The following is an 18,571-nucleotide window of genomic DNA, read 5'->3' on the forward strand; positions in this document are numbered from 1 at the left end:
GGCCAGTGACCAGGCTTCCAGCAGCTACTGGAATAGCGGCGCGCACGGAATAGATCGCCACCCTGCCTTCCTGGGTGCCTGAGATGAGCACGTTAGTTGCCTGTAAATCCATTCATTTTCTGAAAACGCCACTTCTCGTTCATTTTCTGTTGATGAGGAATTTCTGAAACAATCATCAGAAACCATCTCTACGGCAGACAGCCAATGCTACTCGCCTGCAACAGGATTTGAGATCTCTTTTATTCCCGAAGGGGGCCATTATTTCCACCGGTTGCCATGGTGATGCTGCAGTATCGCTGCTGGGGTTCCACTGCTTCCCGATGCAGTCACGCCACACACTTAAATCAAACCATTTGTATCACCCTGCACGGGTTTTTTCGGAAAACGAACACCTGGCTGCGTAAAACTTAGTTAATTGAACTCATCTTCATCTCACGGTGGTGACGGATGCGGACGGCCGAAAGCGTCTGTGTGTGCCAGCACCCACGTGCGCAGCAAGATCTCAAACAACAAGAGGACACATCCAAAAATTTCTTATTTGTTTCCCTTCATTAACTTAAGGAGAGATTTCTTACTATTTCCAATGACTTGAGAAATGCTTTTCAAAAAGCAAAAGTAAGGAGTTTAGGATGAGCAGATCACACTACTGTATATAAAATAAACAATAAGGACCTACTGTATAACACAGGGAACTACGTTCAACATCTTGTAATAATCCATAATGGAAAAGAATCTGAAAAAGAATTATATATAAAAAACTTAATCACTTTGCTGTACACCTGAAACTAACACAACATTGTAAATCAACTTTACTTCAATAAAAATAAAAAATAAATTTTAAAAAATGGGAAAAAAAAAGATGCAAAGCAATTAGTTGCCTGAATCTACTTACACTGGTACTCAACAAATGTTTCTTGAATGCAAAAAAAAAAAAAAAAAGGCAAAAGTAATACGACTAGAAATGAGGAAGTGTACATTTTTATTGTTGGGAGTTTATGTTAACTGAACCTCTGCTGCATTCATCTTAAAGTCTCCTATCTTACTTTTACTTGTAACTAGTAGACACACAACTGCACACTAATACATGTCCATGTACTTATTTATTAATTCCTGAGGTCTCTAACCTGTGAAGCTTAAATAAATGAAACTACTGATTTGACTTTTCAGTCTTTAAGCCCTGATTTCCTGAGCATGAACCGTTCAAGTGCGGAACTCACTTTGAACTCAGAGATGCTGGTTCTCTGAGGCTCTAGCCCTGACTCCAGATTGTGGGAGGGGTGTCCACCGCGTGACAGCCCCAAAGCAGAGGAGGGAAATGGGAGATGGCCAGGAAAATGGCATGTGGGAGCCTTCCTTTGGAGCACACGGACTTCACCACGTTTCCTTCTGAGCAAACACAAAATTTATCTGGACGCTCAGGGTGAGCAGCCGGCTGTCCTTACCTCCTACTGCAAATGGTCTTGAGAGCCAGCTTGCACTCCTGACACCACAGTGTTCATCGAAAGGGGAGAAATCAAATCACCGGGATTGGATTTCAGAGGTCACGTTTTGGAAAAGGCAGGTAGGTCATTTACCAAAGCCAAACTTCAAGGAAAATGCCAAATCTAAGTTTGGCCCCAATTCATTAAGTTAACCTGAGTTGAACTCATGTTACCTGTGCACTCTGGTCTTTTTTCCTTCCGACACTCTATTTGTTTGGTGTTTGTTTTCTTTTGCCTTTTTCCATTTCTGTTTTTGCCATGACACTAAGATTGGCCAGGCTCAAAGCTGAGAAGCTTGTTGTTTTAGGGACAGAAAGAGAACTCTCTCCACGTAGGAAAGAATGCCGTGGGGGCCTAAGAAACTGAGGCTGCAGCGATGAACAGACACACTTCTCACAACTCCCACTTCATAAAGAAATGAGGGGGAGGAGGTGGGGGAGGGACGGCATGGGAGTTTGGGATTAACAGATGCAAACTATTACATATGAAATGGATAGGGATTTCCCTGGAGGCGCAGTGGTTAAGAATCCTCCTGCCAATCCGAGAACATCCCACATGCCGCGGAGCAACTAAGCCCGCGAGCCACAACTACTGAGCCTGCTCTCTAGAGCCCGTGCTCTGCAACAAGAGAAGCCACCGCAGTGAGAAGCCCGCACACTGCAGCAAACAGTAGCCCCTGCTCGCCGCAACTAGAGAAAGCCCGCGCGCAGCAACGAAGACTCAACACAGCCCAAAATAAATAAATAAATAAAATTAAATGGATAAACAGCAAGGTCCTACTGTATAGCACAGGGAACTATATTCAATATACTATGATGAACCATAATGGAAAAGAATATTTAAAAAGAATGGATATATATGTATACACTACCAAATGTAAAATAGCTAGCTAGTGGGAAGTAGCCGCATAGCACAGGGAGATCAGCTCAGTGCTTTGTGTCCACCTAGAGGGGTGGGATAGGGAGGGTGGGAGGGAGGGAGACGCAAGAGGGAGGAGATATGGGGATGTATGTATACGTATAGCTGATTCACTTTGTTATACAGCAGACACTAACACAACAGTGTAAAGCAATTATACTCCAATAAAGATGTTTAAAAAAAAAGAATGTATATATATGTATAACTAAATCACTTTGTACAGCAGAACTTAACACACTGTAAATCAACTAAACTTCAATAAAAAATTAATTTAAAAAATAGCAAAAAAACACCACCAGGGCAAGTCGAGAGAGGCTGTGGAAGAAAGGAACAAGCTTTATATTTTAAGACCCTTAGTGCTTTTTTTCTGCTTTGTGTGCCTTTTTCACTGTGCACTGGGAAAGAAAGAAAGAAAGGAAGGGAGGAAGGAAGGAAGGAAGGGAGAAAAGAAGAAAGGAGGGAGGGAGGGAGGATGGCTGTAACGTTCAGAGTGATTCCCAGCAGCCAGGGCGCCTCAGCCTGGGTGTGTGAGTACACAGCCTGAGTGTGTGTGGTCTGAGCCATCTCTGCACCTCTCTGACTCCTCCTTCAGGGGAAAGAAGGGTCTTCCTGAGCTCAGCTTGGACACGAAATGAGGCGGAGGGTGGCCGCTGAGAGGTGGGGGGTGTGCTGAATGGAGGGGGACCCACTGACTTGGCTTCCGTATTGAGGCACCACCGTTACAAAACCTGGGGAAGCCTCCAGTGCTGATGTTCTGAAAAAAAAAAAAAAATCCTTAAGCTGGAGTTTGTATGGTTAGAATCCTGAGCAATTTGAATAGACTTTATCTGAAGTTAGTATAATGCAGGAGAAATGGGGGAACCACTATCTCCCTCCACATGCCACCCCCTGGTATGCAGCATGCAGCCTGCCCCCATCCGCAATCTTCTCCTAGGGGTTTATTTTCTACAGTGGAAGCAATGTTTTTATCAGGGCGGGTTGAAGATATTCCCCTCTCTCTACTATCATATGCACGAGAGTCTTCAGCCCAATTAACTGCCTTTGGTGAAACAGAAGTTAAGTTACAATGTTGCGGAGCGACGGAAGCTTCCGACACTGCATCCTTCTTAGAGGAGCTTCTTAGAGGAGCTCTCCCCCTTCCACACAATTAGACATCATTCACTGCTCCGCATCCACGCTGGGAATAACATGTGAGACTTTACATCATCTTGAGATGAAAAGTGAATGGTGCGCTTCCTGGCAACAAGATGTCCATGACATGAATTTTCCCAGAGAAACCTGGCACTCTAATACCCAAGGTTGGCAGCTAAGACAGAAGCAGGTGGAGGAGATTGCTTGCTGAACCCTCAGAGAAAGCTCCCTGTTTCATGCTAACACACATTTTAGAAATAGAGGTCAAAACCATTTCGTTCAAGGTGGTCTGGGATTTTTTTTTCCCCAGTGTGTAGCCTGAGTGTAAACACGGACAGAATGCCAAATGAGACAAGTTAAAAATGATTAGGCTCCTGACCTGACAATTTTCCTCTCATGCTCGGCAAATTCACCACAACTCCAAGCAGTGCTTGCTTCAGTCATCCTGTGATGTCATCCAGAAGCATTAATCAAATACTGCAGCATCATTGGAAAACAGGGGATTTCATAGGTGTTTATAACAATCTATTGCAATCTATCTATGCAATAGACAATCTATGCAATAACAATCTATCTATGAAACTACAGAAGCCTTGGGTACCGTCCGGTTCCAAACCCTGCCTCCAGGCTCTGGGCCATCAGCTGAGTACCAGTAGTTCTGTGGTGCTATTCCGGATCCACAGACCCTGAGAATTTAGGGGCCTCTGGGACCTAAGTCCTTCACATGGAGGCCCTACAAAGCACAGGACTCACTGGTTGTCAGGCAGCCCCTGGTGATTGAACTTGGCCTCCGGGCTGCGACACCCTGAACTTGGCCTCCGGGCTGCGACACCCACATTCTGGCAAGCCCCCGGGCTGCACCCTCTCCTCCTGGAGAGGGACCACCATGACCTAACCTCCTCTGCTTCAGAGGGAGAAAAATAGCTCCATCCAGTTCTGATGTATTTCAAGATTCAAGGGCTATGCCCACCAAGCAAAGCCGCCTACCGGCCTTGAAATCCCGTGCCTTGAAAAGGGCTATGTTTAAATCAGTCAACTGAAGATGCAGTCGGAGATGAGAGCCTGTTATCAATCATAGGTTTTACACACCAGGAAGAATCACTCTGCCCTCAGCATCGATCCCGTGGTACCACCTTCCATCAGAGCAGAGAACTCTCCGCAGCCTTTCCCAGGAGCCAGGATGACCCCAGTATTCAACCCCCAGCCACACAGATCCGAAGTCATCCTTCTCAGAGAGGAGAAGCCCAAGCACGGCTCCTGGCTTAAGGTGCTCTGAGTTCTGAGGATAAGGAGATTTTGAGAGGCACCAAGTCTACTCGTGAGATATGCCAACCCACTTGGCTATAGGCAGTTCCCTTGTTTTTGTTTTCCTGGATTTTGCTCCATCCATTTCCCTGGAGAGATGGTGTGCTTTGCCTCTTACTCAACGTGTCTGAAGCCCAGGCAGCAAGGAGGAAGGCCCCTGCAGCCAGGAGCTTCCGGGATGTCACAGAGCCGAGTCCGAGGTCCAGGCTGCAGGGCTCATGAGGGCTGTGGGTCGTGGAGGGGATGGCGCTCTCACTCTCTAAAAATACAGCGATGTGGTGAGACTCGGCTTCTGAATGTAACTCCTTCTATGACAGTGGGCTGCAAAAGTGCTAAAAGCTTACCTGCCTGAAATTCAGGGGGTTCTGACCAACCCCCCTGAGGGATAACACAAAATACACTGGGTTTTTTTTGTTTTGTTTTTTTATTTTATTTTTTTTTACCTCTTTACTGGAGTATAATTGCTTTACAATGGTGTGTTAGTTTCTGCTTTGTAACAAAGTGAATCAGTTATACATACACATATGTTCCCATATCTCTTCCCTCTTGCGTCTCCCTCCCTCCCACCCTCCCTATCCCACCCCTCTAGGTGGTCACAAAGCACCGAGCTGATCTCCCTGTGCTATGCAGCTTCTTCCCACGAGCTATCTATTTTACGTTTGGTAGTGTATATATGTCCATGCCTCTCTCTCGCTTTGTCACAGCTTACCCTTCCCCCTCCCCATATCCTCGAGTCCATTCTCTAGTAGGTCTGTGTCTTTATTCCTGTCTTACCCTAGGTTCTTCATGACATTTTTTTTTCTTAAATTCCATATATCTGTGTTAGCATACGGTATTTGTTTTTCTCTTTCTGACTTTCTTCACTCTGTATGACAGACTCTAGGTCCATCCACCTCATTACAAATAACTCTGTTAATTCCGGATCCTATCCTACTCCACACCGCAGGGGCAGTTCAGGCTAGCATGACTTATTTTGCACATTCAGGTCTTTTTCACCTAATTTCCTTGTATTTTCTTCAGTTACCCATGTCACCTATTCCCCCAGGACTGGTGGGAGGGTAAGGCTGCGACCAGCAGCTTGGTGTAGGAAGGTGATAATTAGGGGTCCCGGGCAGTGAGAGCTCTCCGAATCCAGGTGCCTAGCCCCGCCCGCCTCTCCCCCTGGGTCCTGGGGCTGCTCTGAGAGCTGGGTCCCGCTGTCACTCCCCACCGCTCAGCCCTGTGCTGTGCGGGGCTTGAACCTCGGTCATTCTCCTTGGTGTATAAAACCTTTGGTGGGTGGCAGGTCCTCATGTTACACTACACCTTTAATTGATTGACCTAAAGCACATCCCTTTCAAGACAAGGAATTTCAAGGCGTGTAGGTGGCTTTGATTGGAAAGCATACCCCTTAGCTCTTAGGAATCTGCCTAAAATGAGTGCAGGGGTGGGTAAGAGAACTGCCATTAAAAACCCAAATGGAGGGCTTCCCTGGTGGTGCAGTGGTTGAGAGTCCACCTGCCGATGCAGGGGGCACGGGTTCGTGCCCCGGTCCAGGAAGATCCCACACGCCGCGGAGCGGCTGTGCCCGTGAGCCACGGCCACTGGGCCTGCGCGTCCGGAGCCTGTGCTCCGCAACGGGAGAGGCCACAGCAGTGAGAGGCCCGCGTACTGCAAAAAAAAAAAAAAAAAAAAAAACCCAAATGGAGTTGAAACATGTAGTTCTGGCCTGGTTTGGGGACCAGTGCACACCTGGAACACTGCTTTCCCCCGAGTTCAGGCAAAAAGTGGGCCAGAAGTACCAGCATGCCCATTTGACACCTGCCACGCAGGCACAAGAGAAAACAATACCAGCTCAGCCTCACCTGTGAAAGAAATCACTGAAGCCAGTCTGGTGTTAGACAGAAGAAATCCTGGGGGATTTACTGGAAATCTTGGGGGTGTTAATTGCCTTCATTTGTTTATTTATATCCCTCTTGCTCCAAAATGGAGCTAAAGCAGTGTCAGGAGTATTAAAGCATATTCATTCATTCACGTGCCAGCACCTGTGTGCAGGGACAGAGGGACACGATCCCTGTCCTCACAGGGCCTACGTTCTAGAAGGGGAGAGAGTGGGTGAATATGGCCGTTCCAAAGAGTAGTGAGCGTTTCCACAACAATATAAAGAAATCGAAACAGGGTGGCAGAAAGTCACCTGGGATTGGGGGTCAGATACAGAGGGCTGGCAGCGCTGGCGGTGGCGGGGGTGGGGGGGAGACCTTTCCAGAAACTAATGATGGAAGCAGGGAGAAGTAAAGATCTAGCTGGAAATAGATCATGTTCCCAGGGAGGGGGGGGGCGGGTGAAATCCTTTATCGCAAAATGCCCTGGGGGAACATTCCAGTGCTCTGACCACCATTTCTCACACCAGAGCCTGCTTCGGGGTCTGAGACCGGAGGCTCAGAAGGGGCTCACGGCCTGGGGCTTAATGCTGCAGACACTTTCTTGAACTTGGAAGAATTTTATCTCTGAATTTGTGTTTGGCAAGTGAAGTCTGACGGAACAATTCTGCATCCTGCCAGGGGCTTGGGGCCTCGACTCACACCTTCTGCCCCCTTCCCAGGACTGGTTCCTAAAGGTCCATTTTTGGCCCCTGATACGCAAACGCCACCTGCCAAGTTCCAGGGCAGGTGCCAGGCATCTCTGAGGGTCTCTACTGCCTGAGAGAATCCCCATACCCCCAGGGAGCATGACATTAAGTGGAAGGTATAAAACACTGTGGCAGGTCCAGAGACCACGGAAGAAAGGAGAAAGCTTTTTTCCTGCTTTTTGAACAAGCAATCTGGCATCTTCTGTAGGTGGCCCTGGTCTTGCTAAGTGCCGCCCCAGGCGCTGCGGAGAAGGCAAAATGCTGTTTTCTTTCTGCTAACTGCCTCGCTCCCCACTCTCCCTCAGTCCATTCATTCATTTACTCATTCATCCACTGTATGCGGAGGTCTGCTAGGTGCCAGGCCACCCCTGGGGATTTGAATTAGGACATTTGCTGTCCTCCAGGAGCTGACACGCCCCTACATGTCACAGGCAGCCATGAGGGCCAAATCCATTGTTCTCTGTCCCTCTGCAAGGATCCAATCAAGCATTAGTTTCACGTTAAGTGTCACACATTACATAAATCATGGGAAAAAGTAGAAAACAGAAGTTTTATATTTTTAAATATGCATTTTCTAAAGCTGAACAGGCAGTCCTATGCCATCAGACCATTCTCTGAATTTGACTTTTCATTCCTCAAGATTAGTATTTAATTCTCTCTTAACCATACCCTTGAAGGAAACCCTTTCCTGTGGATTTTTGGAGAGCACTGCCACGATTTCTCAGACACCACTGATATGGTTCTCTGACTTTCCCAGAATCTGGTGTAGAAATTTCAAGGAACCGTTTCCTCGATCATCTGTTCACCCTCAGTCAAGCCCACTGGGTTCTGTGATTAGGGTCAATTTCAACATTTTTTTCAGATTCGCCAGGGACACTGTGATATATACAACAGACACAGTTTTTTTTATAAGGAGTGTTACAGCCCAGCTGAAATAAAAGTTAAATTTTTTAATCTCTAAAATGAATTTCAGAAAGGGCTCCCCATGGTCTGGTGAAAATGAAGACTCCCATTTGTGCCATCGTTACAAAGGCCCAGATACAGTTCTTGATTTTCTGACCAGGTCCTTGGGTTTCCCGCACAGTATTTGGATTTCCGACATGCCGTGTGCATTTCGGGCGCGGTGCCTGGATGTCTGGTGTGATAGCTGAAGGTCTGACAGCGGTGCACCTACACACGGATGGAGCCTCGGAGGCTCCTGCTCCAGGCCTGCAGTTTGGCTCTCAGCGAAGCTGGTTTTCCTGAGCTTTACCAGGCCCGGGAGCAGCCACCCTGATGAAGGGGTGTCTCTTTTGCAGGGAAACAGCTCGGGGAAGCCCTGAGCCTGAACCTAGGATGTTGGTTAAAGGCAGATCGTCCCTAAAGAAAAGCAACCCCCCAGCCATGGCCTCTTGCACTTTCCAGTGTCCTCACCCAGAACACAGATGACTTTTTGTGCTATTAATGTTGTACTAGAATCTTGCTATCTCCTGGGGTCCCATCTTGGATGGAAAGAATGCCGGAGCCTTCCAGAGGTGGGCGATTAAGGAGACAGTGCTCTTAGGAGGTGGGCGACTTGATTAAAGCCACCCAGCCAGTCGGGAGAGACGGCGAGCCTCTGACCCCTAGGCCGGCCCCTCCTCTGTTCCTTTTCTGGTCATGCTGTTTGGTTGGACTGACTCCACAGAGCTGCCCACCTGCCCTCCCGCCACATCCTCATCTTCCTTTGTTATTCTTCTCTGATTTGTACCGTCTCCTGCTGCCTCCGGACCTTTCTGGTCCCTGCATTTGCCATTCTGGTGCTCACCCATCTTGTCAGGCAGCACTGTGGAGATCTGACGCTGGAAGCCCTGGGCGCAGGGCAGGCGCCTGGACTGCTTCTCTGGAGGATCCCTGGTCTGTGCTCGGGCCAGGAGGGAGTGCCTCATGGTAAAGACAGATGATCTTCACTCCTCATGCATCTCAAGGAGCAGGGCTGAGATGCCACTGAGTGGAAACAGTCTGGCAAGGACTGAGCCTGAGACGGGAGCAGAACAGCTCTGCGGTCCAGAGCTACTGTCACTTAAGGTGATGGACACAGGGGGGTTACTAGAACCCAGCCAGGCAGACAGAGGCCACTCGGGGGGAAAAGCGTGGACCTGCATGGAAACTGATTCTGTTACTAGGCTTTCTGTTAGGGAATCCTACCTACCACGTGGCGTTCCAAGTGGAATGGATTTGTTGCAAAGTGAAAAAAAATGTTTAAAAAAATCACACAACTTACAAAAACATTTTTATAGAGAGAGATGTTTTTGGCTGTTTGATAAGACGCAGTCCCCTCTGGGGGAGAACATCCCAGTCACAGGGTGACACCATCACTGCCATTTTGTAAGAGCCCGGGGAAGCTAAGCGCCTTGTCTTAGTGATACTACTGTGTCCCAGGTCTCAAACCCTCTGAGTGCCACATGGCTCAGATTCTAACAAAAATAATTTTTAAAAGGAAACATGACTTAATCCTCAGCTGCACAGGAGGAAAACATACAGCCATGGGTAGTGAATCACTCATGAAAAATTAAATAAATCCACCCACAGCGGGAAACAGCACAACAGAATGTCGGGTTGGCTTCACATTGGAAGGAAGCCAAAAATAGATCCTGGAAAGAGTGATGCCTCTGAACCTGATCACGCTCACGTTGTGTGCTTTCGGGATCTCCAACTTCATCTCAGCAACACACACTTTGCAGCTGGGATTGTTTTTGGAGGACTCTCACAAGAGGGGAGCAGAGTGGTACTGGGGTTTCCATGGTATCTGATGAGATTAAGCAACTCACCTTCCCCGTCCGTCAGTTCTTCAGGTAAAATACACCATAGCAGGCTCCCAGAACCCTTTGCCAGGATGGATTGCAAAACAGTGGAGAAAGGACCTTTGTTTTGTTAACTAATGTATCTGCTTAAGTTTTAAAATCAAAACCCACGGATTCCCAGCTTTTACTTCCCGCATATATGTAAGCACCATCACAGAAAGAAGAAGATTGCTTTTCCAATATTGTTTTCCAGGAATAAAACCCTCTTTTACAGGTTCCTGCTTCTTTTGGAGGGCCGCAGGAGAGCAAATACAAATAAGAGAGAGAAGGGACGAGAAAGCACCCACACAGCGGCTTCCTTTTCAAAGCAAAGATCATAAAATCTTTACATCACAATGTACAAATTTCATCTCAGAAGGGAAAGCAATGAAGGTGACAGCCCCCAAACACGGAGGATACGCAGCAGTGGTTACTTGAGGGGCATTTCTGCTGTTAACTCAAAATCCAGAGAAGCATTGCCCTCGATCACAGAACTTTATGTCATAAAGGGACCTTTAAAAAGTCCTCACAGGGCTCTTTATGTTTTAAACAAAGAAGGTGTGACTCAGGGCATGAAGGGACACGTCCAAGTCATTCAGCTTTCTACAACTAAACTTGATTTCTGACCAATCCTTTTCTAGGCTACTGCGCAGAACACACAATCAGAACTGCTAAAGAAAGGACTCAAATATCCACCCCGCAGGCAATATTTCCTGATATCAGAACTATACGATCTCCTGCTGCATTTTTCAAGACCTGGTGGCACAGTCAGAAGCCTGCAGGAGACACCTGATAAACGCTGGGCGAGTGAATGGACAGACTCCTGGCCACGCCGAAAGGAAGCCTGGCAAGCGTGTGGGAAGAGATTAGAAAACTGGATTCGGTCAGCAGATAACACGAGGAAATAGTTTGGAACCCTGGCCAAGATCGACTTAGGCGATCATGAAAGTGTTCCCAAATATAATTATTTACCAGAAAACTGTTTGCAGAATCCACAGGATATGTTCTTAGTTAGTAATGAGCTCTGCTACTTTCATAACAGAAAAATCACATTTTCCGTAATGGAAAATGCGTTGTTGGGTGTTTTTTTTTTTTTTTTTGGCAGGTCTGCACCTTACCTTTGGAGGTGGTCATGAGACCTGACTGGTTTTGAGGTTTGAGAGGAACCTGGGCTCAGTGCAGGGAACACGGGGACCTGTGAGCCCCTTCCCACTGTACTCTCACCCCTCCATGCCTGCCCAAGTCTCTGTCGCCCCATCTTTATGGCGGAGGTGAGAACGCACACCTAGACTGCGCCCAGGTGTCAATGAGGCCCAAAGAGGACGATGAACGCACGTGAGTTACCAGCAATGCCATTTAGGTTTTCAGCATAAGGCATTTACGACGTTATCCGGCCAAACAGGAAATAGATCAAGTCCTGCTTTTGCAGATCATAATTTCCAGCAACGTGACGTTTTTAAAAAGAATTAACTTCTCAGCAGCAACACGGCAGCTTTAAACATATTTACATATAGGTAAGACCTGAACACAAAATCTGTACCATTTCTGAGAGCAGATCAGTCTTGGGAGAGTTGTCTGAAATCAGTTGAATACCGTCAACATATTTTTTAAAGGTTGTTAGAATTCCATCAGTCCCCATCATGAAATAACACGAATCCAAGTTCTGGTTTTAGATTATGTTCATTTCGATTCAAAAAAAGGAGAGAAGCTACTCAGAGAAACCATTATGCGACACATTTTTGTTCAGCAATTCCACAGGGACCTTTCCTTTCCCAACATTTTAAATAGTTTATAGCAAACTCTGCATCGCAATAAGCAGTCTTTAAAAAGTCACTCCCGATTGGCAATTTTGAAACAGAAAGCACCGAGTCTCCTGCTGGCTGAATGTCCCGATTCACAAAGAGACGTCCCCCGTGGATGGGACTGCAGCTGGGGGCGAGGTGCCATATCCAGTGGGGGCTGGTCTGTGACCCTTCCCTGTGGTAGCAGGACTCCTTCCTGACTCTGTGGCCCAATGGGTCTGAGAACGTTCTCTGTAAGTCACACACCCAACGGGTTTATAAACATCTTGTCTTCTTTCCCCAGTGTGAACGCTGCCTTTAGCCAGGCAGTCGGCACAGATCTGCAGCTGACGATGCCATCTGTCCCTACAACGTCAGCTACACAGACGGGACAACCTTGGCCCCAGACTCCTGGCCCCGCCCTCGTGAACCCAGACACCAGCTCCTGGAAAACCAGCTTGCTGCCCGGCCACCTAGGTACCTCCCACTTTCTCAGTGAGTCACTTTTAACTGAAATGCCACTTCACAAATCTAGTTGCTAAGGAAAATTAAGAGGGCGGTTTTGATTATAAAAATAGAAAATGTCCAACTTAAAATGGGTGGGATTTTGATGTGTCATCCAGGCAACCCAGGGCCCCAACAATAGTTGGGGATTGTTTCCCTAAAAAGTGAGCCTTACTCGGTTTCCTAGCAGCCCCAAAGCAGACCGTTCCTCTGTACCATCCCCAGGCACCACCTGGCCGAGCCGCGGTGCACTGAACAGTTTCCTGAAGCATGAGTACCAGATTTCCTGCCCAGGGCTGCACGAAGTTAACCAAAGTGCGTGCCAATGTTGCATTTAACGGAGGCGTCCTGATAATATTCTTTAACCCAATTTTTAAATATCTTAGGAGTTACATTACATAAAAATAAACCATGACATAAATCCCAAGGGACAAGAAAGGCTCCCCTTTCAGTTTCCCTTTACCTCTTGTCCTACGGGGACGACGCTGGGGAACCATCCTGGCCTGTGAGAATCCATGTTTTCCTGTCAGCAGGAACAGGATTTCAAGAAGAACAATTCCAGCTCTGAACTGGGTCTGCTGGGAGCTCAGAGATGAGACACGCGTTTATACAGGAGAGCTATGTTCCTGTTTCCTCTAAATGGAAACTCTGACAGCTCAACATCCATGCCTTTGCTATATGACAAACAATTACTTACTGGACGCTTTTAGGAGGTACTTCTTGGAAGAATGTTGAAACTTTCCTGGGGGAAAATGGAAATGGAAATAAATGAGGGATTGAGCTGTTTGTCACCATCAGATCCAAAGGCATTCTTCCAACTGGCTGTCAGTTTCTACTCTCAGTTTGCGGGAGAATAACTGCTTTGTTGTTGGGAGAAACACATTTTGCTTGGATAGGAAACCCGCGCAGTCCACACATGCTAATAAAACCCCGAGAATGTGGCAAAGGAAGGAAACAGGGATTGAATCTCTTAGAAAGTTTTCAAATCTCCTGTGCTCTGCCCATCACGCTTCTCTGTTCTTCCTACAGATTCAGAAACGAGGACAGGACATAGAGCACCTGTTCTGCCAACAGAAATGCAACCCCAGCTGAGACGGGCAGAAAGATGCTTGGAGTATTCACCCCACCCTGGGAGAACAAGGCCCCTGCAGTCGATTTAAAAACTTTCAGGTTCTTTATTTTTTGCCTCTCTACCATGGTGACTGTTCAGACCAACACCAAAGAAGAAAAATGACTTGGAAGAGGAAAATCACATGCGTTGAAACTGATAGAGTTGGAATCTTAGATCCTTACAGAGGACAAGGCTAGTGAATGAATATTCTAAGTTACTCTTAAAATTAAATTCACTGTTATTTAACATTAGCACTTCAATTTGGTTTTCTTTTACTCCTTGGGTATTTCCATGAACCAAAGTGAGATCGCCAAACTGCAGCGTCATTTAATTTCACTTACTGGTGGATACGCTTTGGTACAACAACGTAAGACCTCAACGAGCCTGGAGAAAATATTTAAACCTTAATTATGTGTCTTCCGTACAGTCTTAATTCTGAAATTCCACTGCATTTTTTGAACGCTATGCAACCGAGACCCACAGAGTTGCAGGCATTCCCCAGCTGAGGGAACTCTGGTCGTATCTGATGATCGATATGAACTATAGTATTACTTCCCAAATCTATTTTTAGATACTGAAAAAAAGAAGAAGAAAAATATGAGAATGGGTGGTTGTACTAAAAAGACTCCTCTTCCTCCAGTTTAAAATTGACTTTTTTTTTTTAAAGTCAAATATCAGGCTTCCCTGGTGGCGCAGTGGATAAGAATCTGCCTGCCAATGAAGGGGACACGGGTTCGAGCCCTGGTCCGGGAGGATCCCACATGCCGCGGAGCAACTAAGCCCGTGTGCCACAACTACTGAGCCTGCGTGCCACAACTACTGAAGCCCACGTGCCTAGAGCCTGTGCTCCACAACAAGAGAAGCCACCACAATGAGAAGCCCGCGCACTGCAACGAAGAGTAGCCCCCGCTCGCCACAACTAGAGAAAGCCCGCGTGCAGCAACGAAGACCCAATGCAGCCAAAAATAAATTAAAAAAAAAAAAGTCAAATATTAACACAGAGTGTCTTTTGTTAAATGGAAGATCAGGGATTATTTCTAGACAAGGAAATGCCTTTAAATATCCATTATAATACAGCGAATACATCACTACCCAATTAAATTCCTTCTTTAAACAGCAGAAACAATTTGCATCATTTTCTGATGACGTAGACAAGAACCATTTTACTAAACGCTTAGACTTTGGGTTATTTCACTTAAATGTCACAAGAATCCTAGGAAGAGCTGACACCTGAGACGCTGGCATGTTCACTCCTCTGGAGCCACTGCACCGAGTGTGGATGGTGGCCTGGGGTGGCCAAACCTCAGGGCATTTACTCTCTCCCCATCTGCCCAAGGTGACCTAGTTATTTACTTCTAACTGACTCAAAAGCAAGTTTCCAACCTCACCAATTAAAAATAAATTCCTTTCTATTGGCTGAAACCCTGACGCTCTGGAAGGATTCTGAGATGTTTGGCAGTGAACGTGCCATGGGCTAAAAGACCTTCAATTCCAAACACAGGCAGCGCCTAAGGTAGCCACGGTTGGGGAGTTCGTGCTTCCAACACACTTTCCTCACGTGGAAGAGAAAGACTCTGGAAATCAGAAACGCTCTTAGTCTAAGGACTCACAGCTCCCTAAGCACAACTTTACTTTCCTATTGCAAAGGAGGCAAAGGATGGGACCAGGTGGAAGAGACGCTGCCTGAAGCTGGTGGCTACTAAGCACCTGTGATAGAACCAGAGGTCAGAAGTCGCCTCCCGGACACAGGCTCAGCTGCCTTTGGACGGGGCATGCACTTCTGAACGTGGGGCTGGTTTGAGACACTGGAGGCTAGGGGCCCCTAGAAGCACAGGTCATGGGCTCACTCAGCTGAGAGTGGCCAGGAAATCCTAGAGCAGGTGGTTGGCACCTGGGGGTGGAGGGGCCAGTGCTGAGTCGAGAGCTGAGGGAAGCAAAGGTCAGACACTTCTAACGCATCATAACCTGCGCCTTGTATTTCGGAAGGAGATGAGTCTGCGGGGCCTGCCCTCAAATGTTTAATTTCAGCGTGGTCAGGATCCACTGCTTTTGATGGCAGCAGGTTTAACATCCATCCCAACCCACACGAGCGAGCAAGACCTCTCACTTGGGCTTCTGAGGCAAAGGCATTGCTGACTTCCTCTAAGTAAGCCTCCATCCCAGTAATATTATTCCAGTAATGACCCTTCTCTTTGATCCCACCGTGACCATTTGCCCAAGCAAAGTGCGCCATTCGGAATCATCAACATCCGATAATTACAGGGTAAAGAACATGGACAACAAACTCAGTTGAGCAGGTAGGAAGTGGAAGTTTTCCTCTTCTCTGTCTTGATAAATCTTTGACTATATTTAGCATTTTTTGAGATAAGGAGAAACAGTCTGTACAACCAAAATGCCCTTGATCACACCAGGAATCACCATATATGCACTGATGCCCAAATGAAAGGCACACCCCCGAAAAGAGGGGCCAGCCGGGGCCAAAGAATCCACCCGTCAGCCTTACACTCATTCTTAACAGAGTCAAGGTATTTCAAATAAGGTGCTTCATTTGAGAAATGCAACATCCCAGCGGCCCACATCCTGGTTCACTCACAAGAGGTGCGCGCCTACCAGGGCAGACCATGCGTTCCCTGCCCACAGGCTGCAGCCAGTTCAAAACCTCTTAGATGGTCTTCGCTCAGTTTCCTTAGGAAACTTGACAACATTAAGTTGATTAAGCGAACACAAAAAAGGCGATGGTGTTTCTTTAAGTACTAGGACCTGGAGGCCATGGAATATTGCCTCAAAAGGTAAAAAATTATGGAATGCCAACACTGTTGTTTTTTTTTTATTTTTTCCCACTAAAAGTGCAATCTGGAAAAACTCCTTTTCAGCAGTTTTCCCCACAGCAGATCAATTTAAGAAGCAATTACCATCAATGCAATTATGCGCCACTGTGCCGCCAACAGTCCCCGAATGTGTGCCGCCGCGATAAGGCGAGAGGCCCTTTCAAAAGTAAGGACAAGTCAGTGAGGGGCAGGCGTGTGGGAATTGTGTTCTCAACAATACATTTCAGGATTCTGAGCAGCTGAGCCAGATTCTGAACGCGAAAAAAAAAAAAAAATGACGTAACCAAAAGTGTGATATGAGCCTGTTCAAGCCAGTGAAGGCATAAAACTCAAATATAACGCGCTGACCATATGGCCTTCTTTCTCTAGAAGATAATACTTCTCAAACATTGAAAGCCCAAACATTTTTTTTTCCGCTAGTTAACTACACATCAGAGAAAATTTTTTAAAAGTTTTGTACTTACCAAGGGAAAACGAAGGCTATAGTCTGAAAAAGAAAGAAAAAAAGAGAGGGTCAGTTTTCTGGTTTAAAAAAAAATAATGCTCGTTCTAGCCACTGCTTTTGCTACAGCACTAGTTGAATGTGCCCGTCTTTGCCTCAGGATTTGGGGTCTTCTTGAGGCCTTTTAATCTCTGTGATAATAACTTCTTTTTGCTGCCATCATCAGCTTTCAAAAGTGTCCTGCCCCGAATGCTCCTGTAGGCTCTGGTTGATGGCGGAGCCTGGCAGCTGCCCTGGATCTGAAGTGTTAGCCTCTGGCCCCTAAGGCGCTCCATCTGTTAGCGGCTCCTTCTGTGACCTACAATGTCCCCTCCCACCCCCAGCCATCCCTTCAGCCCAGCTCCCCACAGACAGCCTCTTAAAACCCACACAGGACACCCGCCTTCACCCCAGTTTTCCAGCTCAGTCAGAATCCAGCTTGCTCGTTCCCCATTCATTTAGCTTTCATGCTCTTCTGGCTTTCAACAGCTTTACTGAGATATAATTTACATCCCATAAAGTCCACCTGCTTAAAGTATACAATTCAATGGTATTTAGCACCGTCACAGAGTTTTGCCACCATTCTCACCATCTAATTGTAGCACATTTTCATCATCCCAAAGGAAACCCCCTGCCGTTTAGCTCATGACTCCCCCACACCACCCTCTCCCCACCCACTGGCCCCTGCAACCACTGATCTATTTTCCGACATGGATTTGCTGATTCTGGAAATTTCATATAAATGGGATTGTATAGTATGTGGCCTTTAGTGACTAGCTGCTTTCACTTAGTATGTTTTTGTTTGTTTGTTTGTTTGTTTTGCGGTACGCGGGCCTCTCACTGTTGTGGCCTCTCCCGCTGCGGAGCACAGGCTCCGGACGCGCAGGCTCAGCGGCCATGGCTCACGGGCCCAGCCGCTCCGCGGCATGTGGGATCTTCCCGGACCGGGGCACGAACCCGCGTCCCCTGCATCGGCAGGCAGACTCCCAACCACTGCGCCACCAGGGAAGCCCAATGCTGAGTCATTTTAATGTAAAACAAAACCCAGCGATAGGCAGAAGCAGGGCTGCAGCCTTGAGTCAAACCCAACTAAAAACCACAAGGCAAAAAAACCAGTAAACGGGTGGTTAAATAAATGAGTAAAAGGACCGTGGACTAAATCCCAAACGAGCCCGATTAATAATTTTGAATTAAACTTTGAAGTGATTTTTAAAGCAAAGCAAAAATACATGAAACAGTGGGCTCTACAAACAGATCACAGATTATACTGGCTTGGGGCTCACACATGTTCACATGAAACCACAGCCATCAGCTTCTCTAAAGTGCAGAATTAGAGCAAAAATCAAGCAACCAGAATATCCTCTGAAGTCAGCCTTTATCACATGAACACTTCCCTTAGCCCACGGCCCTCCTGCAGATGGCTACCGTAATCTTGAGCGAATAGCTAAATGGTGAAATAAGCACATTAAAAACGGGGGGTGGGGGAAGCTGGTTCCACGGACGGACCCACGTCCCTCTGGAGGCGGTTGTCTCTGAGGAGCTTGCACGGGGCAGTGCCACAGCTGGAAAGGCTCCTGGTCTTAACTAGAACAGCACCATCCTCTGAAAACGGAAACGAGAGG

At 47.0% G+C, this 18,571-nt stretch overlaps 1 protein-coding gene across 5 annotated transcripts in view; it reads right to left on the bottom strand.

Moving 5' to 3' along the window:
- The window catches only part of PTPRE (protein tyrosine phosphatase receptor type E), a 167,367-nt gene that overhangs the window by 82,631 nt on the left and 66,165 nt on the right, over positions 1-18,571 (bottom strand). For 3 of the 5 annotated variants that reach the window (XM_067709057.1, XM_067709056.1, XM_067709052.1), the window contains exon 2: positions 16,933-16,955. The gene's annotated coding sequence lies outside the window, so the exon portion shown is untranslated. Of the gene's footprint in view, positions 1-12,992; positions 13,010-13,226; positions 13,272-16,932; positions 16,956-18,571 lie in introns of those variants that run through there. The other 2 variants (XM_067709053.1, XM_067709055.1) reach the window with 2 other exon arrangements.

The sequence above is a fragment of the Pseudorca crassidens genome, chromosome 16 (genome assembly GCF_039906515.1).
Source record: "Pseudorca crassidens isolate mPseCra1 chromosome 16, mPseCra1.hap1, whole genome shotgun sequence".
NCBI classification, from domain to species: domain Eukaryota; kingdom Metazoa; phylum Chordata; class Mammalia; order Artiodactyla; family Delphinidae; genus Pseudorca; species Pseudorca crassidens.